Consider the following 21,947-nt stretch of genomic DNA (forward strand, 5'->3'; position numbering starts at 1 on the left):
TGTTCCCCCCAAAAACCTGAAATCTTATTTTTTTTTAATATTTGTTTTTAGAGAGAAGTGAAAAGTGGGAGAAAGAGGGAGAGAAACATCAATGCCAGAGAGTGACATCGACCAGCTGCCTTTCACATGCACCTTGACTGGGGACCGAACCCCCAACCCAGGCATGGGCTCTGACCACTGGAATCAACCCAAAACCCTTTGTTCTGCAAGACCACTCCCAACCAAGCCATACCAGTTAGGGCTGAAATCCTTTCTTTTAAAATTTTATCATCAAGTAGAAAATTCGCACTTCAGGAGCATGCCAGGCAAGGCCCCAAACATGGAGAGGTAAGTCTTCCAGCACGCCCTCCCCCCGCATGGCCCTAGGACACGGGACTGGACGGAAGAATCCGGATGTCTTACAGCAGCACCTCACAATCGCCCCTTGACCCAGGCCATTTGGAGGCTCAAAAGGAAATTCCAGAGACATGACGACAGCTTCCCAGTGGAACTCACTGTGGGAGCTTCTGCTCTCGGGGTCACCTCCACATGGCCCTACCCGCCCCACTTCAGCTTCCCCCTCAGACAAATGAGGGTGCAACGGCCCATCTAGTAGCAGAAAGTGACGAGATCACGAAATCTCAGTAATCCTGAAGCTGTCGCACCAAGGAGGTGAGTGAATGTCAGACATTCACAGTGGCCTCCAGACACTCAACCCCACGGCAAATACACATATAGAAAGACTTCAGGCAAATTAAAATTGGTTAAAAATACTCATCCATTTACTGCTCACATTCACCCACACCATAGAAATACCAGATATAATAGTTATTACAAGGTAATATCGTATTATAATATGAAAGCAATACATGACGGGGTCTCAGCTCATAACCTTTGAAGGTATAGCGTCCATTTTTATTTTAATGTTTCCCTCTCTGATTCATCTTGAGCTTACCTTTTTGTGTTTGAGTGACCTTCATATTAAAATCAGATAATAATGGAAAAAAAGATGACACAAGACGCTAGACACCAGAAATCTGAGTCAGAGAGAATGACGTTGTCCTCACTTTGCTCCATAACCTCTGGCAAATTATCTTACCTCTGTCTTTCCCATGAGTCCCCTGGGCTTAAAAAAAAGGACACACCCAGGCCTGTCCTTGAGACTCTGCTCCTCAGTACAGCTGTAGCTTAGAAAATCCAGATGAAAGTGAGTGAGTCACTCTTAGAAACAAATTCACATGCCAATGTACGGTAGTATAAAAGTTGAAATAGCCTCAAGTTCTTCAAAGCTCATCCCTCTCCAAGTCTGCATTTGATGAGATCATAAGTGGGGCCAGGGTTTGACTGGAGGACCTCTGTACAGTGTATCTTTGTGCTGCTGTCGCTGCTCAGATCCCTCCTGCCCTCCCTCGCTTCAGCAAAAGGAAGCTGGGTTTCTCTGGTATCGCAGGAAGAGAAGTCGTGGTGCTGAGTGCACTAAGGACTTGGGGACTGGGTAGGGCTGCTGTGTCTGGGATGGACAGTTTTAGTCCCTAGCACTGCCACCCTGAAGACCACTGCTATGTGTGGTCCTGTGGGACAATCCATTTCAACCCTCTCCAGATGGTGCCACAGGGCAGAGGTCAGAAAGCACTGATCAGCAGTCTCTTGGCCTAAAGTTTAGAAGGCGAGGAATGGACCTGGACAGGTAAGAGGTGAGAACATCCAGGAGCTCCACCGATGGTCTTCCGTGATCCCAGGGAAGAGAAACTCCAACCCAAAGCGAAGCTGCGGCATGTGGGAAGGAAGAGCACTCTTCACCTTCCAACAGGACACGGCACAACATTTGAGGTCAAGCCGTCAACATGGAGGTTGGACAGGTGTGTCTCAGACATGGAAGGCCAAAGTCCTTCCTGCATTTCACCCCAGGTCCAGAGTGTTACCGACAATCACTCTCTTCTGTCTGAGAAACAACCCTCCGACTAAAGGGACGGAGAAAATGGACACTGGGAGACGCGAATGCGTGGGCTCTGGAGTTAGGTTGTGCACCTGGCCACCACCCTGGAGCGCACACAGCAGGAAGCTCCCTTCGGCTGAGTTAACTGAAGTGCTTTGAAGGATCCACGAAGGTTCCAGCGTTCTCTGCGTTACACTCTAGCCAACTGGACACTGGAAGAACAGTAACCAGACTGTCACACTTGGGTTCTGCTGCTGCTAGAGTATCTTCTGAAGACAGGATTTTCTTTACCTCCAACTATATTATTAAAGCCTCTTATTAACTCATTCATACACATCTGCGGGCTTTTGCTTTCTATCCATGCTTTCTACAATGTTGGTTGTGTGACCAAAGTAACTGGAGTCTCTGAAGATAGAGATTTAATCATTCTACATGGAATATATTCTTCTTCTTCTTTGGAGAGGGTCAGAGAAGGGAAGAGTGCCTATTCCTTCCAAGGGGAATGAAGGGGCGTTTCCATCAGAGAGTGAGTCCTGTGCAACCTGGAAGGAGGCAACAGGTAACGACAGGTGGAATTGGGTAGAGGTGGGAATCCTAAGCGCATCTGAATGGAAGGTCTCAAGGATTCAAGGCCTGGGAGCAGATTCCTGATGTTGTTGTAAAACACCTCTCCCTAATTATGCACTGTACCACCATGTGTGAAAGATGGTATCTCGGTGCTGGGTAACAAGTCCTCTGAGACCTCGCCTCACTTAACCTCATCTCCTTTTTTTCGAATGCTCTCCTTCCCTATCCCCTCAGTCCCAAGGGCTAGCCATGCCGGACCTCTGAATTCTTTCCTCCAAGGGTCACCCTCTTTCATGCCCCTGGGCCTGGACCACACTTTTTCTCCACTGATGTTCTCAAAGACCCTGCGTGTCTCCTCTACCCCATGTGCTGAGCGAGATGCTGGAGACACGGCGGTGACCAAAGAAAGCAGTCCCACAGAGATGGGGGTCAGGCTCTGAGCCTGGGTGCTGGTCTGTTTTGTCCTCGAATCACCAGGGAGGAGCACCGTGTGACCCTCCACAAGTCACTACATCCCCTTGTGCCTCAATCCCCAGTCTAGGAAATGGAGACCACCCTAGCACCAACCTCGAGGGGCAACCTCAAGGAACAACTAGACTAGTGCAGGTAAAGAGTGTGCAGCTCTGCTTGGCGTGCAGTGGGCTCTCAGTCAGTATCCCCTTCAGAGGTCCCTACTCTAGTCAGGGACTGCAAGGTTCCTCTGGGCAGGAGTGTCAGAAAGTGTACTCATCCCAGACAGTGTGCCTCCGGGGTCCCCTCCTCAGCTGTACACACTCCATCAAGATGGCTGGGTGAGGCTACAGCTTCCTGTCTACTCATGCCAGATTTTCTGCTACGGTGGCGGGGCAGGTGAGGAGGCTGGTCAGGACAGGCTTCCTCTGGGTGGCTGTTCCTAGTGCTGGGCAAGCACCAGGCTTCCACAGAACAGAGCTCCGCGGGACCCTAACCAATAGGTAGAGGGGACACTTCATCCACAGGGGCACCGGGAGGCCCAGTCCCTCACCGCAGAGTCATCCTGGGTGGCTGGCAGTCACCGAGAGAGCTGACATAAAGCATGCAGGAGCTAGCCTAAGACCGGAGGTTTAGGAAAGTCGGCGTATAACGTGTGGGACAACACCATCGAGGACAGCGAGAACTGCCAGGCCACAGACTGCAATGCTAACGAAGGAGAAGAAAGGCCTCTTGCTAACATGGGGGCCTCACCTGTTTCCCTTGGCAGGTTCAGGGTGTTATTCTTACGCACACACTGTTCATAACACTGGTATCCATGCAGACCCCCCTTAAAGGTGGCCGAGTGAGGTATAAACCCCCAAGAAACAAAACATGTAAAGAAGCGACAAGAACCTGTAAGAACCTACACAGCTGTCTAACACCCACGGCCCTCCCTGCAGCGAAGAAAGATGAGAGCAACACCTGGCCTCTGCCACTCGGAGCTGTGGCTTCGGCACCTTAGGGACATGTTTTGGGTGGAATGAAAGATTTTAATTCTGGGGTTTGCTCAATCCACTGAGCTACACCAGCCAGGGCGAGATTTTTCTCCAAAGAAAAAGGTAACTGTCTACCCTTTTGGGGGTTTTGGTGACTGCACTTGGACTTTTTAGAGTAGAGACGGAGTCCTAATGTGTATAGTTCAGATGGGAACCACACACTCAAGGAAAACAGTTTTTAAAATTCCAGAAAAAGGATAAGTTCAACTCTATGGGTATAAAAATTTCATTTGCATGAGATGAAGACCTTAAAAGTAAAAATCTGATAACACGGTAAAAACAAAACTCAACAAGAAAGTGAAGGTTGAGACTCCTAGTGAACACAAAGTACCTACGCAAACAGCTCCCAGAGACTAGATTATGGCAGTGCAAGCACCGTGTGTCAAGGGCAGTGTGTGTTACACCTGTCACGCCCATAGATGAGGGGCGGCATACATTCGGAGGGACAGGGGTAGGAAACCAAAGCTGAAATGCAAAACAAGGAAAGTCTCAGGGCAGTGAAAGACCCTTTAAAAATATGTTGAGAGCAAAATGATCAAGGAAAGGAATGTTTTCATTGTTTGGTGCCCACGGATTTTTTTGTTCAAAGGTGAGCTGCTGAACTACTCAGTTCCTGGTCTGTTTCAACATTCCCGACCAAGACAGGAAAAGGTAGGGCGAACCACTAAAGGATAGAAACCAATTGTCCCCTTTCCCCAAAATAAATTCCTGGTGATTCATAAAGTTATATATTAAAAATACACAGGCAATTATTTATTAGACCTTTCTAAGCATAAAAGCAATGGATGAGCCAAAAGGAAAAAAATGTAAAGATGTAACTATATTACAAATATAATTTTTTTAGAATTTCTACTCCACAAAGCACCGTAAGCAAAAAGAAAAAGAACAAGTGTAAATTTGGGGGGGGACAACTATAAGGAGGGGTTAATATGTTAAAAATAAAATTATGTTATTAGTAGATAATTACAAATTAGTTGGAAGCCCCTGAAGGAAATAAAACTAAAATACAAATTACTTTCATAATCTTTGACTCAGTAATTTCTCTTCTAGAGAAGAGATCTCTTCTCTCTAGCAATCAAGAGAGTAATCTAGTAATCTGTCCTAATGAACTAGGGAAACTGGGGTTAATGATTATACATGATAATGGCCATTATAGTGGTGTTCACTCAGGAAGTGTTTACAATACATTCATTATGCATCAGACATCTGACTAGATATATAGTGATGGATATGACTTTGTTCTCATACTTAAGGAGCTTCTGTGTCCAGTAGAAAAACTACCCAAATTAACAGGTGAATGCAGGGCAGTTCATGTGACAACGGGGTGGTGTTGAGATGCTATGGGGTGGGGTGTGAGGGGATCCTAACTCACACCTGGGGAACTGGTCACTCAGGTGAGAACCAAGCAGTATCTGCAGAACGGGATGTCTGGCAGAGGCAGCCTGGGGTAAGAAGGCCTGCAATGAGAGGGAACATGGCACGTTCTGGAAACATGAGCCGGAGCAGAGTGGCAGGTGGCGGAGGAGCAGTAGGGAATACAAATGGAGAGCCCTATCTTCACTACCAAGAAGGAGAAGCGATCATACATCCAATGGTCAGAGGGCGGCTAAGTCACCGATGAGATAGTAAGCAGCCAGTAAACATTGTTTTCAAACGAACTTAACCCTAACTGATGCAGACAGGGGAGTCTGGAAAGAGGGTTCAGTGCCTACGAAGATATACAAGCACTTAGGAAACTGCACAGAGCTACTAAAACATAAGCTGTCTTTCTCAGTATGTGTATTACCAGCCACCCCCCCACCCCAGCTGATTCGTAACTAGACACAGTGTGCAGATCAAATTTACAGTGGACAAAGGGGCTTAGATGGTGGCTTCAATTTTTTTCAACTGGGATCATACTGTTTATAGTTTTATGCCCTACCCTTAGCTCACATGTTAGGAGCATAGCATCGTAAACAATGGAGTCTACTCTACTATGGTTGAACCACTTCTGGAAATCTGTGTTCAATTCTGGGTACCCGACTTCGCGTAGGCAAGGAAAGAAACTGGAGGCAGGCCAAAGAAGAGTGACCAGACTGGGGAAAGCTGTGGAAGCCGTGTCTTCTCAGGACAATGGGAAGACGGCCAGCGAGCCTAAACAGCAGGTGCAGGGTAGGGTGCCCTGAAATCTACTGCTCATGCCAACACACTTTACTGAGTGAAAAAGGAACCACTATTGATTCCATGGAGATAACACATAAAAACTGGACTGTCTTGGTCATGTCTGGATGCGCAGACTTGCCAATTTGATGACTTGGTGCTAATTTGATGATTAAATGTGATAACTTAATGGCAAGGAAGAAGAACATTGTTTTGGTGGGCAGAAATGGGATCAATGAGTGGAAGTTCCACAAGACACAGCTGGATTCAACAGAGGGAGAACTGTCAAACAAGCATCCTGCTCAGAATGGAATGGGTTGCGCCATCTCCACTGCAAGTGACCAGGACAAGGGCGCCATCTCCACTGCAAGTGACCAGGACAAGGGCAGCCACACTCTAAGCCTTGGACAAACATGCACACCTACAGCCATGCATTCCAAGCAAATATATTCATTCTAACAACTCATGCATTTACTTAAAATGCTTCTGGTTACAGTATTACACACAGCTTGAAAAAACAAATACTAGTATCATCCATTTACTGTTTCAGAGGACTTTTTTAAAAATCACACTACAGACCAGCAGACACAAACATTTTTCCACCTTTTTTTCCTACCAATTTCCTTTGTATAAACAGGCAATCAAATGTCCTCTACTTAAAATGCAATGTTGTGTATGTAAAATGGTTATGTGTACCTGTTGCTGGTTTAGTACTCATTATTTGATAACCGAGAATCTCAATGACATTTTCTTGATGACATGATTTTGTCTATTTGGCTCCAGTATCTAATTCAAGGTTTGCTTATGTTGTGATCAGCAGATTGAAACAACACTATTTACAACTACATGTCTTAGGAAGCAAGAGGTAATCACATTTTTATCGTAAATATTTTGTTGATGTTAAAATGATATTCATGTGTGATCAAAACATAATGACGTGACTATGATAATAGGCACTCTGCAGATATTTTACATGAATCAATAAATATATATTCAAATAACATGTATCCTTACATATCATTTCAAGGTCGATTCCAAACTATAGGCACTATACAATTTCATCTGCATTCAGGGAGACACACCCCAAACGCAGACTGAGGAACAGGCACATTCTCTGCAGCTTATGTCAGCTACTCGGGCACACAGGGAACGAGCGGAACTGACATCCACCTGCCATCAGTGGGAGCTAGAGGTCTTGCCACACAGATAAGAATTTGGAAGTGGGTTTTTCTTCCATAAACACCCCCTTTGTGTGGCACTATAGTTAAACTCTCCATTAGCCCTGGGGATGAGTGTGCCCTGTGGGGGAACCAGAAAACAGTATTCTAGACCATCTGAAAGCTACTGGAATTCTGTCCTTGCTGCCTCTTAATGCACAGTGGGAGAAGAGCCACCCGCAACAGTGGGGTGGCCCTCTGGGCCACCTGCTTTCACAGGAGGTGCATGGGACTCGAAGCAGCTACCCCCACCCTAAGTGCCTGAGTCCAGGGGCCCAGCGCCCAGATGCCAAGTCTTCTGGGTTTGCAAGGAAGGACTCCGGCCCAACTGCTCACCCTCCTGAGACTCATGCTTACACCAGACCAAATTTCCGGTGACGTCATAGCAGAGGAGATCCAAGGAACAGGGTATTCCCGGTCTGGAAAGCCACCAAAGCCACCAGTCCTGCAGGGTGGTCCCAGCTCAGGAAGGCGGCAGCAACCCCTGCCCCTCCCCCACCCGACACCCCAATAAAAGGTGCCAGAAGAGCTTGGGAGCCTGCAGTGCACACACCAGGGACATTTTTACAGCTACCTTTGACATCTGCATGGGACAGTCCATCTGGGCTGGAGCCTGAATGTTTACGTAACTGTGTTCAGGACTCTGCTGGAGCCCGCGGGCAGAGACTTCTCCCTCCTGCATGAGCCACTCTGGCAGTTCCATCCCCCGTTCGTCTTGTCTGAGGTTTCAACACTGGCTGGCTGCCCATGAACCACCCCAGACGCCTCCTAGAGACCTGCTTCTGATGCCCCAGCCCCATGCTCGCAGGACTAGTTTCCAGACCTGATGCATTTGTTCCCCCAAAACGTTTAAAAATAGGGGTGGGGCACGAGGCTGGGAGAGGAAGGAAAATGGAGAGGGGTGGAAGGGGGAGGGAGAAGATTCTGATACCAAAGGTCGGTTTCCCTTCTTTCACGGAATTCTCCTCGGATGTAAATGCGGTCACAGGAAACCGGGCAGTGCCTTCTAAGGCAAAGGCCACGGCCAAGGGGAGCTCCAAGGATATCCAGGGTGCATGTCACGAGTGAGCAGTTACAGCAATAAAGATGTTATGCTGTATCTGTTAGTCAAATCAAAATTCTAATTGGACACAGAACGATTTCTCACGGCTTTCGGCAGGCGGTAGTTACGGTGTTGACTGCAGAGTGAGCAAGGGTGACACCGAGCCTCCTGTTCGGGCTGTTCCACAAAAGGAAGGAGGGACGCGTCTTTGCCTGTATCCCAACTGATTAGCAGATGGCAGTGTTCCTAATCTCTCCTCTTTCCTGGTCTGGGGGTTTCCACGTGTTTTTTCAAACCCTTTGGTAACCAAACTTGAGTGTGTTTTCAGCATGTGCTTCAGGAAAGCCCTGGAAATAAGCCTGTGACTAGATCACTGGGTAAGGAAAGCCAACTTTCAATCGGAGCAAATACATGAGGTGGGTAGTGATTACGGCTGATGTCCTTCCCAGTATCTAGCAGGGAGCTTCAAACACAAAGGAGTCTAGGTAATTATGACTCATTGGAACTAGGGAGCTATAATTCTTGGAGGCGGAGATGGTTTTATGGGTGCAAACATATGTCAAAATTATCAAGCTGTATGTACACTGTCAATAGGTGCTGCTAATTATATTGGTGATACATCAATACATTCATTCAAAACATGAGAGTCACAGAGGCTCCCTTCACCCATCAAAAGAGACAGACCACCAGCACCCGGAGAGCTGATCTGCGCAACAGCACAGCTCAGCGGGCTCTTCACATTTCCAGGAATTACTTCATTTTTTTATATCTCATGTTCCTTTAATTTGAAGTGTGGTAGTTACGACTTTTCTAAGACATCATCATATTCAGGACTGAGCGATGGAGACATTAAATACCACCCCTCCGGGGCTGAGGCCCGCTTCACACCTCTGCTCGGACCTTCTCCTTTCCCAGGCTTGGGTAAGATTGTATGCAAACTTCCCCCTCAGCATCTCCGACTGGATTTCTGTTGAACATCCCAAACCCCATGTCCCGGGCAGAATTCCAAATGTATGTTCTCACCAAGCTCCCCCTGCTGCAGCTTTCCCCTCTCCCACAATGCCAACGTTCTGTCCCCACATTCCGTTCTCTAGGCCCCCAAGTTTGGGGCTTCTCTCTCACCTCTCACGCCTCACATCAACCCACCAGAAAATCCTGTGGGTTCTCTTAAATTATCCAGATCCTGAACACTTTTCATCATCATCATCACTTCGACACTTTCTGGATCATTACAATGGCCACCCACCCGGCCACCCTGCGGCTACCTCGGCCTGCCTTGCAGCTGGTCCACACACAGCAACCTGACCATCCTTGTGCGGCCCAAGTGCAGTGGAGGTGCTCCCCGGGTCCATGCTCCACAGCAGTCCCTGCCCCCAGGGCGGAGCCTCTGAGCCCCTCGCCTGGTCTGTTTTCCACGCTCATCTATCTCCCTGCTGCTCCCTACTGTTCAGCCTCAGGGCCTGTGATGATGAGCTCTTTCCTCTACCTGTAATGTTCTCCCCCAGACACAGGGCTCACTCACCTCTTCACATCCTTTGAAAGTTTTGCTCAAATATCACCTTTTTATAATGTCTTGTCTGTGTACAAAACAGCAACCTTGTCATACGTCCCATCCTCTGCGTGATTTTTCTTCACAGCAATTACCACTTTCTAACACACTATATAATGGTTACTAATTTATTATGTCTATTGCCTGCCTCTTCCCCTTAGAACTCGAGCTCCCTGAGGGCAAGACTTTTTGTCAGTTTTGTTCACTGGCACATTCCTGGCCCACAGAGGAATACCAACCAGTGTGTGTTGGATGACTGACTTACTGACCGACTGAATGAATGAATGAACAAGTTGTGGTGTTTAGATACTTTCTGTCATTTCACCAGCTGGGGTTTGCAAGACCAAACCCACATGAAGGATGGCCGTGCTACACGGTCCTTTTTCTCTCTCTCCACTTTGACAACAAATGTGTAGACAAAGCAGTCTGAGCTGAAAAGCAAAGAGAAGCACAGGGAAAGACACTAGGCCTAGGCAAGGAAAAAAATCATTCTAGCCATGTGCAAACAAAAAATGAAATGAGAAACATGATACATGTCAAATTATTACTCGATTTATATTTTCAGCAGCTACCAAATGAGAGGCACAATGTTAGGTACGTGAGAGAAAATAAGACATGGTCTTGCCCTTAGAGAGGTGTGGGGAGACACAGGGACAAAGGTCACTGCAACAGACTGGTAACTGATGAGGATGCTTTGGGAGAACACTGGAGGAAGACTCATTCTGCTGGGAGGAGGAGGAGGAGGTAACTTTGGGGGTTAGAATTAAGGAATGAGCAGGCGTGTTCTACAAAGAGGGAATGGGAAGGGCCTCTGCATCTGAGGGCTGAGAATCTGCAAAAGGATTATGTCCAGCAAATGTCGTATGTACTCAGGGAAAGGCAAGTGTGTGCGTGTGTGTGTGTGCGTGTGTGTGCATGTGTGTGTGTGCGTGTGTGTGAGAGAGAGAGAGAGAGAAAGACAAAGAGAGAGAAAATGTGCAAAGGGACAATTTGTGATTTATGACAATTCTGTAATAACCCGGGAAAGAAGGAGGAGGCCCTGAACTACGATGATGGCAGTGGACACCTCACCCCAAAAGAATGTGGGAAGGAACCATGTGAACAAGGCATTAGCGAAAGGTAGAGTAAAAGGCCAGAGGAGCTGACTACTAACAATGTGGCAGAGAGGAAGAGCGAGGCAGGGGTGTTGAGTCACATCACAGGACAATGATTTCCAAGCCTTAGGAGGAAGAGAAACAGGAGTCATCAAAAACCCATGGGTGGAGCTAGTAACAACAAAGGGGACTCGGGAGGGCATTTGTTCTCCCTGGAAAACTTGGAGGGAGTATTCCTTTGGGAAGTCATACTTAGGGGAAGTTGATAAGATAGCCAAAGAATCAGCCGTTTCCAAGCCCATCTGACAGGCAGCCGCCCACAGCGCGGGTCTGATGAGAAGGGGTGAGGATGCTGTGGGGGTCTAGCCACCCCTTCTGGTCAGCAGCGAAGGCCGAGGACCTGATCGTCCTTGCTCTCACCCTTCCTACCTACAAACGAGCAAATGTGCTCACAGACCAACTCTCTTCTATTTCCACTATAAACCGAAAGCCACAGTATCGAACTTACAGTTTATGGAATTTTTCCACCAGTGTTCATCATTTCTCTAGGAGTGTGATCAATTCTATCCACAAGAAGAAAAGAAGAATCTAGCCATATTAAAAAAAAAAAAAAGAGAACTGTGGTTTTGGATTTTATTCTCCAAGTATTGGGACAGCTTTCCAAGTGGCAAGTTATACAACATAGATCTCTGTGTCTAAATAGCAGCAAATCTCCATTGACTAATTTACAACCTTAGGAACAGGATGGCAGGCGAACCAAACTGTGGCAGGCAGCAGAAACCATATTTTCCACAATAAAGAAAGCAGGAACCACGAACAAACACCAGCTTATAATTTCTCCCTAAAATTACAGACACACTCCACCCTGTCAAGGCAACCGATGCCCACAAGCTGTCTCCAAGGCTTCACCTAAAATACACCCTTGTCCTGGATGTAGCCATCATGTTCTATAAATACTTTCCCCGCTTTTATATTCGTTTCGTGCTCTGCTTTGGCCGCCTGTGTGTGCCAGTTTAACACATCGCCAGAGGAGCCATCTACCATTTTGATTTATTTTATGTAACACCTAGAAGGTTGTTAAGTGCATAAATAATTTTAACGACTAATATGTAAGTTGGCACGTTGATGTCTCACGCTGCAAAGAAACTTTCTCGGTGTTTTCAGAGAGTCAGGTGGTGGGCTTGACGGAAAAAGAAAGGCCACAGCCATCCAGGACACTCTTGGGTTCCAGGCTGATTTCTGCCATTAACTTGCTGCACTAGGTACTTAAGTAAAATATAAATTAAAAAATAGGAACTGAAAATCTTCCTACTTAATGGCAATGAATGGGAAGAAACCAAAGAACTGTATATAGTATTTGGATTTTTGTCTTTGTTGCGAAGAAAAAAAATGGCACCACCACTGATTAACAAACCTTGCTAATTAATTCTTATTTCTATTCTCAAATTTTTTGAAGACAAAATCCCTAAGAACTTCCTGATGGTTTCTGAAAATTGAAGAATCTCAGAAAGAAAGGGTGGCAGAATGCACTCACGCAAAATCCTGTTTCCCCTCTTCCTCCCCTCCCCCGATGGACCCTCTCTGTATTAACGTTCCAGGGTTCACTAGAGACTCATGGATGCAGCAGGATGCATCTGTGTGTCTCAGTAAGGTGACGATCACTAGGGTGAGGCCTTTACCTGCAAAACCCTTTCTGGAAGGCCAGGTGACATTTATGAAATATCAGAGCTAAGGGTTGCTCCCCTTAAAGCTCCCTTCTCTTTATAAAATTCATGTCAGGACTGTAGGTGATTGTAGGTACCCTGAAGTCAATGGTACCTCCATTTCCATGGCAACTGGTTTTCTTACACCCCAGTGGGTTGCAGGCCCCTGGAAGTTGGCATTGTTGGTCATGTGACATAAGCAGACCAAATGAGAAGTGCAGGATACAAAGACAAAATGTCTTATTTTAAGAGTCTCCCATATTTTTTGTGCATGTGATAGCTGCTTCACAGATATTATCTCACTGGCTCCGCTGAATATAACTTTCGTTATAAATTAAAAAATGGGGCTCAGTGAGATTTGAGGCTCAGTGATTCCCCCAAGGCCTCTCACAACTACTGAGGGGCAGAGCCAGATACCAAACCAGGGCTCGGTGCCACCGCAGCTCCACTCGACCCGCCAGACCAGGCTGTCTCCCAAACCCTTGTCGGGCAGCAGCGGCTCGAGTCTTGATGTGGCAGCTAAGACCCTGGTGAGGTCTCCGAACCTCTGTAAGCAGCTCTTCATTTGCAAAAATGAGCTACAATCCACCTTTAATTGCTAAGGCTCCATCCATTTGAAATGTCTGACTTGACGGATAAACCTCAACTCTGGTCTGTGCATGGTTTGTGGAGTCCACTGCACATCTGGTGTGACTTCAGCTCTTGCCACTCTGCTGTACTGGATGTCTCTGCTCTCCTGCCAAGACCTGCAGGCTACATCTGTGCTACTGGTCACTCTGTAGTTACTCTGTTACAAAACACTCAACCATCCTAATAAAAGGGGATTGAGAAGGCAGAACACTGCCCTCCATTGTGTTCAGCTCCAATCTAGTTCTTGTCCTCACCACCCTCCCTCTTTTCGGCTCTCCCTCTCTCTCTCTGAGCAACAGAGAAAGAAATCTCCAGTATTTCCTGGGGGTAGCCGGTGCATGCAGAGAAATGGGTAAGCCCACGCTACTGCCAAGCTCAGTTTGTAGGTGTATCACCCAGTCCAGATGGCACCACACTATTTGGTTCCCCAGTTTGTGTTCATCACATCTATAATACTTGTTCACAGGCATGTGGCGAAAGCATAATTGTGCATTTTATGGTTATGAATGGCACAGCCTGGCAACTCTCCAATTATTATTTCCATTCCCTGTCATGCATTATCAACGTAATTCCCCATTACACACCATTTTTTTCATGCATTCTTCACCCAACAAGGACAGAGAAATGCAAAAGCCCTGCGAATAAGACCACAACTCCAGAAGAACAGGCTGATTTCGATGGAAATTGGGAAGGTAGGTACAGCCGCAAGTTGCGGGGATTAGCTTTGGGCTACTCTGAAGCGAAAGTTGTTGAAAGGTTTATGCATTAGTACCAACACTTCCGGCCCCAAGGTTGGCAAGCCATTGCTGAGATAACAGGGCCATACCACAGTGTGAACTAGGAAAAGGTCAGACATGGGAGGACCTACAGGTGACATTTCACTTTAGACTACTTGGATTTCCAGGTTTCTAAAGATACCTAAACACAGGGTCCGGCACAAATAATGCCCCTATATTATGCGCTGCTAATCTACATACCAAAACTTTTATTACAAAGTCATAAGCATGTATTTCTGTAATAGAACAATAGCACACTCAAGCATGCCATGTGACATTTTAGGTGAAATGTTCAAATTTTCAAATTGCTTTCTACCGTGTGTGAAATATTCATGTACCCTGCCAACCGCAGTCAGTGGTACCACTTCTGCCAGACCCTGTACATCGATGTTGGAACGTGGCATGAAAGTTTCCCTCAGTGCTCCACTGACTCCAACAGGATCTACTATGTGCCCACCAGGAGCAGAGGGTTCAATATTAAGTGAACAGAATGTATGCAGTAACCACAAATGGACAAGGAACTGCTAATAAGGTAGGAGCAATGCGGAGCATGTGGATGGAACCAGAGTTTGGAAAGAAAGGTGTACATGCACAGGTGTGCTTGACCGTGGACAACTAGTTTCCTCTTGTGATGAATCATGGAGCAATTGGAGCTCCAAGTTTAAAACAAAACCCCAAACCGCCACACACAAAATATCTGGCTTCCTAACAAGCTAGCTCCTACACACATTTCTGAATTAGTGTCAGGGTCTGTTTGAACATTTGCAGAGGGACTACTCACCCAGTTCACACGCAGGCCACCAGGCCATTGCTTCTTGATTATTTGGTAGTAATAAGCCCACTGAACTAAACGGGGGCCCTCAATCCTTCCGACAATCATGGCATTTATCTTAGCAGTAATTTCTATCATCAAAGGGAACATTATTTGTCTTTTGGGAGAAAATACCTATTTTGAACTGATACATTTAAGAACTGGACACACATATAAGCATGAATGCAAGTCATTAAACGGCAGAAACAGCTCTGATCTTCTTTTGAGAAAGGCATAATGGCAGATGTTTTTAGAATAACGCTATAGTGGTGGAACAGACTGCCTCAAATGTAAGGATGTGCCTAGATTATTCCTTATAAGAGAAAGACATGCTGATCCCATGGGTCAGTGGAAGGGTGGCAGCTGACAGATTTAGGGAACCAAAAGGAAACTTCTGTGGAGAGAATTTTTAATGAGCCAGAGTTATGCTGATTCAGAAAACTTGTTAAAGAAGAGCAGTGAAACTGGCAGGCCTCGGTGCGCAATGGTAACCCGGAGGCCCGGAAGTCCAGGAGCTGTTGGACCAGCTCTGGAGATCAAATGGCCTAGGAAAAATAAGCATCGGAATGAAACCACCACCAAAGGACGTCAGTCTGATGATGGCTGGAATGAACACCACAAGGTAAACCACTCAACTCTCACTCTTCCCCAACAGGTTTGGTTCCCAGTCACCTCCTTCCCCAGATTCTTTCAGTCTTGGAGTTTGCTTAAGATAGGAAAAGTTCTAGAACCTCTATATCCTACAAAACCGATAGAATGATCTCTTCCCTCCCTTTTCTCACTTCAGCTCCTGCCTTTTAGGAAACACCCAGTGTCTTCTTTTATTCCTTTAATTCCATTGTCAGAGAGTGGGGAACAGCAAAGAATCAGAAAGCAACAAGGGGGAGCGAAAGCAAAACCAGTATCCTAGGAGGTCACAGGGAACATGGGCCTGAGGCACCTGCTGTTCCTGTCTAGGGAAAGCAGTTCCTCGTTTCTCCTCCCTTTGTTCCAGAAGAATATAGTTCTTAGGATTTCGGTCAAATAATCATAAGGTTTTTATCGTGTGGTTTCTCTTCCTTTGAGGCCTTAAGAACTCAGAAATTGGTTTTAATTGAGATGCTAGAATTTCCTTTTTTATTATTACTATTTTTTTTAAATCCCACCCAAGGATATGTTAATTTGTAAAGAGGGAGGGGGTGGAGGAGAAACGATGATGTAAGGGAGCAGCAACAATCAGCCGCCTTTCACACGCACCCAACTGGGGATCAGACTGGGGATCAGACCGCAGCCTTTCGGTGTGCAGGATGAGGCTGCAGCCGACTGAGCCACCTGGCCGGGCAGAGATGCTGGAGTTGTCCACAATTAATACACCAAAACAGAGAGTTTCTGCCCCAGGTTTTATTGACACATCAGGTGCTATCCAAAATACAAAAGTTACAGATTCAAGTCATGGATGAATCCAAATTTACACACTGTGGTACTATGCAAAAGTGGTTTAAAATAACTCCATCAGCTATTAGCATCTCTACTTCTCATTTTGGAATATTTAAATGGAAATTCTCCATAAGCTATACTGTTCCTTTAAAAAAGCTATTTACATATGCAAACTATCTAAGAATGAAGCTTTAAATCTGAAAGTGCCCCATCATCTTTTCATTGTTTGTCAGACTACATGTAACTCTAAACAGATAATTATGTAGCATGTAAGCAGAACTGTAAGTATTTTACTTTTACACACGCACACACACAGAGGCACTGATAATGTATTTAGGCAGTAAAGTTAGTAAAGATCTCCCCTGGAGGAGGTCTCACTGTACCCCACACTTATGAAAAGAGACAGGCACCCCAAAAGTTCCCTCAACACCAAAGTCCCCGGATCCGCACCTCATCCCTGCCTTTCCCATCACAAACCATCCACACTTAAAAAAAAAAAAATCAACTTATCAGGGTTGACTCAAGAGCCCTTCCTTCATACCTCGGGTGTATGCATACACCATTCCACAGAGCTTTTTCCAAATTCTAGAACCCAAGCAAGGATTCACACTTGGCTTTGCCTTTGACCCCAGACAGCAGTTTGGCTGTTATGATGAAATGGAGCACTGCACACATCTGGGATGCAGTTCTCATGGATTATGAAATCAGCAACTCACTGAACCTCAAGGGGTCTCAGTTTCCCCAACAACAAGATCATGCTAATGGTAGGAGCCACCTGCCAGGCTATCAGGGGACTTGGCAACAATGTCTGCAAACCACACAAAGGCCCTGTGCCATAAATAACAAGTCTTATTAATAAAATTAGTTCAAGATGAGAGCCAAAAAAAAAAGGATAGCAATAGCAGAGGCAGATCCTCTGTCAGAACAAAAGAGGGTCGGGAGACTTTCTGATCCTCATTTCCGCTACCACAGTTCCCCTTTCATACAGAAGAGTTTTTTGTCGTTTTATTTTTCTATAAGGTTACTTCTACCCGCACAACTTTATACATCAAGTGTTACTTCATTTCACTTTATCTGGAGGCAACATTCTAGTCATCGATCAGACAATATAGTGTTGATTGAAAGCATGTCCAAATGTTGCTCCCATTAACTGTGCTATTTAACCTTGCAGTACCAAACGGATTCTAACCAACTGCAACAGGATCCTCCTTCCTGTTGTGCCTTAAGTAAACCCAAATTTCATTTGTACCAGAATGGGTCCCTCAGTCAACAGGAGTGGCTCATCCCCTGACACTCCAAACTGCAAGAGACAAGTGACAATTTGAGGATCAACATCAGATTTCTGCTAATCTGGAGGTCTGCTCTTCTGGTCCTGCCCAAATGAGATTCCAAAGAATGGGGCAAAATTTTATGAATGAATCTGAAGCAATCTGAAGGCCAGAAACAAAACAGTTAAACCCCCATGCCTGCCCTCAAACACCACTGTATTGCACTTTTTAAAGACAGCACCCAGTTCTCTGAGTGCAAGCGACAGATTTTTGCATCCAACTCTTGAGGTACTTTCCTCAGGGGTCAGGGGTGGCTTCCCTGGGAGAAGTCAGAAGTTGGCTCCTGGCTCTGGGGTGCTTTCCTACAAGTCACAGTCATGCTTTTGGAAAGGAGGCTTATGGATGCTGAGGTAGAAGGGGATACGAGCAGTTGTTCAAAACTCAATCAGGTAAATGCAGATCAAGTCAGCCAGGCCAGGTGTCTAAATACAGCTAAGGCAATTCCAAAATTGACTAAGCTGTCCAACTTGAATGACTGGGATTTAGAAATGTGCCTGTGTTAGGTGTTCTGAGAACGCCTTCAATCAAAAGCAGCGAGAATTCACACTGAAAGAAGCCAGAGTAGTAGCAGCAGCCGCAGCAGCAGCCTCTGTTGGGATGTTCCATTCACAGGGGAGCGAGAGCTTCATCCATTCATGGTGGGGTCAGGGAGTCCTCTCCTGCACTGGATGGCCTTTCTCAGCGAGATGAGCTTCCGGGGACACTGGCATGGCCGCATCTTTCAGAATGAGTACATCTACTAAGTAGCTACAGCCAGAGCTATTCTTAGCACAGCCATCCCCTGGAAATTCCTCAGAATTTGCCTGAATCTACGGAGCAGTTACTCTGCTAACAAGGCATGAGAGAAAGACACCGAGTTCCCGGTTACAGGCCGGCAGCCCGCACAGCTTTCAAAGTGCAGGGCTGGTTACCCTTCTCTAAATGCAATGTGTACCAACATTTGGGCAGCTGCCTGCAACACAGAAGCCTTGCGTGGGGTCATTTGTAAATGACCACGTACTAAGGGGGTTTCCTCCTCTCCTCCTCCCCTTCCTTTCTGCATCAAACTTGCTGCAGCCATTTGGAAGGTAAAGAGCAGTCCATTTCGGCAGTGTCCGGCAGCCGGCGATCTCCGCCTGTCTCCGGCCACCCCTGTCTGAATCGCTCCCTTTTACACCCAAAGGGCAGAACTCCCCTGACGTTTCCATAAAAATGATTTTTAAAAATAACCCCACGCAGTCTGCACACAGCCATGTCCTTTCTTTCTCCCTGGGTAAATTCAGAGAGTTCGGTGCCAAAGGAACGCGCCTGTGGGAGAGCGGGGCCGCAGAAGGGAGCAGTGTGGGCCGCACGTGGGGTCTGCACTGAGAAATGTCACACCCGCGGCACTGTATGCTCTACGTGCTCCGCTAGGAAGTGTCATGTCCCTTTCACCGGCCCGGCATCTGAAAGAGGACACACAAGTGCTGCATAGTCAATCGCCTCCCTGCGATAGCGGCCAGAAAACAAAGACACATTCGTTACCTTTTATTTGTTGCGCGTTTCAGGGAGCCGAGGAACTTCTGGTTTGCAGCCGTGGATCCACGGAAACCGGCGTCCCATCCGCCCTGGGAGCGCAGGCCCGTGGCCTACCCCGCGGCATCCACGCCCGGCGCCTCTGCCTCCTCCTCCTCCGCCGCACCCGCAGCCGCCGGCTGGCCCGCTGCCCCCGCCCTACCGCCCCCGCCCCGTCGCCGGCCCTCCGTCAGCCCATCGCCCGCTCGCTCCTCTCCCGCCGAGCCTGGCCACGCGCCAGGGCGCCCGCCGCCGGCCCGCCCCTCGCCCGCCGCGCCCGGCCGCTGCAGGCTGCGGGCGCCCTCCGCCCCTCGGCCGCGCCACGCCCCCGCGCACGGTGCGCGCTCCCCGCAAGGCCGGCGCGGGGCTGCCGGGCGCTTCGCCGAGCGGCCAAAGGGACACAATGAGCGCCCCCTCCGGCGCGCTGCCTGCAGGGCCCGTAGAGCCGGGACCCTCAGTGGCTCCGAGCCGGCCACGCACACGCAGTCCGGACAAAGTTAGATCCCGAAGCAGCCTGCGGGCCTGGGGAGGCTGTGCGGGAGGACGGGAGGGGAATCCGACACGGAGGGTCCGCCTGCCCCCGCCACGGACGCACACACAACCTACCCTGTGAGCCGGGAAAGAGGCGACTCAGGGTGGCCTCGGCTGAAGGTGTGGCTCCCTCCAGCTAGTCCAGTTTTCTTCAATTTGAATTTTTATCTCCCCTCAACTCTTTGGGAATGGAAGTTCCTGTGAGATGACCCAGCCACGGGGCTATTGTCAGGGATTAGCCACAATTACCGGGGAAAGGAGACTTCCATTTCCAGAGACGCGGGAGGAGGAAAAACTGACAACTGCTTTGTCCAGAAAACAGAAACAAATTCGGAGAATATCTCTACCAAGAACAATAACTCAATTCACACGGCATGTCTAAATGTTTATCGCTTCAGGAGCTCAATTTGCCCTAGACACATTTTTTCCCATAAATTGTCAAAACACAGTTGATAAAATAAAGAGCAAAGCAGACAGGGGCACTGCGTAGCTATCATGGAAGAGCTTGCTTGTCTCGGGGGTAAAATCTTTCTCTAGAACTCACTCATCGCTGAATTTTCCAGTGTCCATCTGTTCATCTGTCCATCCGCCCACTATTCAGGGACAGACTGGTTCTCCTCTCACCACAGTGGAAGGAGAGAAGCCCTGATAGACCCAACACCAGTATTTCCAGGGCGCTGGCAGGGGTGAAAACCTACAAACTTTGTAATGGAAAGAAATCTCGCAGTCCTATCTCCCAATGGGTCTTTGCACAACACACCTATTGTGTTCTTCTCTAAATATCTCCGAAGACAAATTTGGAGAGTCTGAGATGTCTCACAGCCAATAAAGGGAAACTCTGAACGTGGTTAGTGTTGGAGGAAAAGTTGAACACGCGCGTCGGGACCAACAGCCCCTGAGCTGTCTTGATCATGCTGGTGACTGGTCATGACTCAGAACTGAGTCGGGGGAAGCCGTTCTGAACGGGATGCGCCCATGCATCCGGAGGATGGTTCTATAGCAAAGCCCAGTTCTTTCTGAATGCAATTGAAACCCATCTCCTCCAGCCCTGAGACCCCCGGGGGGGGGGGAGTTCTTTCTTTGAATATGGTCTGTTTCCAGTGCTGATTCGCTGTAACTGCTGCACTTAGTAGGGGGTAACTGAGGAAATGTTCCAATCTGCCATTTTCCTTCAGGTAAGTAGTTCCGTCCTGAGGATTCCATCCACCCGCTGCTTTTACCACCATGGCATTTGGAATTTTCACTGTGTCCTAAACGGAGCCTGTCCGACCAGAAGTCCAGGTTCCCCATCTCACTAGGCAGCACCCGTCCAACCCCCACACGCCAGAAACAGGGAAAAGGGTCCTTTATCGCCTTCCATTCACGCATTCCTCACATTCAGGTCATCCCCCAAGCATCCCTATTAAAAAACTCTGAAAAGTTCCTTGAGAGCAGCCCCTTGTCCGACTTGTTCCGCCAGTGCCTGGTTCTGGTTAGTCTTTGTAGAAAAGTAACCCTGCCCCGGCCCTGCTGGGTGCACATCGCCTCAGGGTGTCTCCAGGGGCCTCCTGTCTGGGCTCCATCCAGTCTTGTCTCTGAAACACACTCTCCTCGCCAGCGGCGGTAACTCTGCTAAAACTCAGATCTGATCATAGAACTTTTTTTGCTGAAACCTCTCAAGGGCTTCCCTGGCTCTTAGAAATGAAGTCTGCACTTCTTCGGAAGGCTAGAATGGCCTGAGTGCCAAGCCCTCCTTATCCATCCAGCCTTATCTATTGCCACCAGACCTCGCCCCCCCCCACCCAGAGCCCCCACCTCCATACTCTTCTTCCAGGTCCCTGCATTCCAGGTTCTCATTCATCTCCTTGTTACCCAGCAACCAGTAACTGTAGAAACAACTCAGATCATGTCACTGCACAACCTAACCACGGCCAGCAGCTTCTCCTTCTCTTGAAGCGTCCTCTCCGTCTTCATCACATGTTAATCTCCCTGTCCCTCTATGCTTGCCACACAGGCCACTTTTCGGCCCTTGAGCAACCGTTTTCTTCTCTTTGCTCTTCTTGTTCTTCCCAGTCTGAATGCTCTTTCACCCTCACAACCCCACTCTCTGCACAGCTGGCTCCTTGTCATCCTTTAGGTTTTGCCTCAAAGCTGACTCCTTGATAAGCCTCCCTGATCAACACAAGGGAAAAGGCCTAGTCCAGGTATTCTTGCATCATTATCCTGTGTA

At 47.6% G+C, this 21,947-nt stretch overlaps 1 protein-coding gene across 6 annotated transcripts in view; it reads right to left on the reverse strand.

Moving 5' to 3' along the window:
* Window positions 1-21,947, reverse strand: part of FRMD4A (FERM domain containing 4A) — a 313,254-nt gene that overhangs the window by 191,070 nt on the left and 100,237 nt on the right. The window contains exon 1 of one of the 6 annotated variants that reach the window (XM_053665760.1): window positions 19,178-19,353. The exons of the other annotated variants lie outside the window; for them this stretch is intronic. The gene's annotated coding sequence lies outside the window, so the exon portion shown is untranslated. Of the gene's footprint in view, window positions 1-19,177; window positions 19,354-21,947 lie in introns of those variants that run through there. 6 annotated transcript variants of the gene reach the window in all.

Source organism: Artibeus jamaicensis, unplaced genomic scaffold (genome assembly GCF_021234435.1).
Source record: "Artibeus jamaicensis isolate MK-2021 breed Jamaican fruit bat unplaced genomic scaffold, CSHL_Jam_final contig_426, whole genome shotgun sequence".
NCBI lineage: Eukaryota > Metazoa > Chordata > Mammalia > Chiroptera > Phyllostomidae > Artibeus > Artibeus jamaicensis.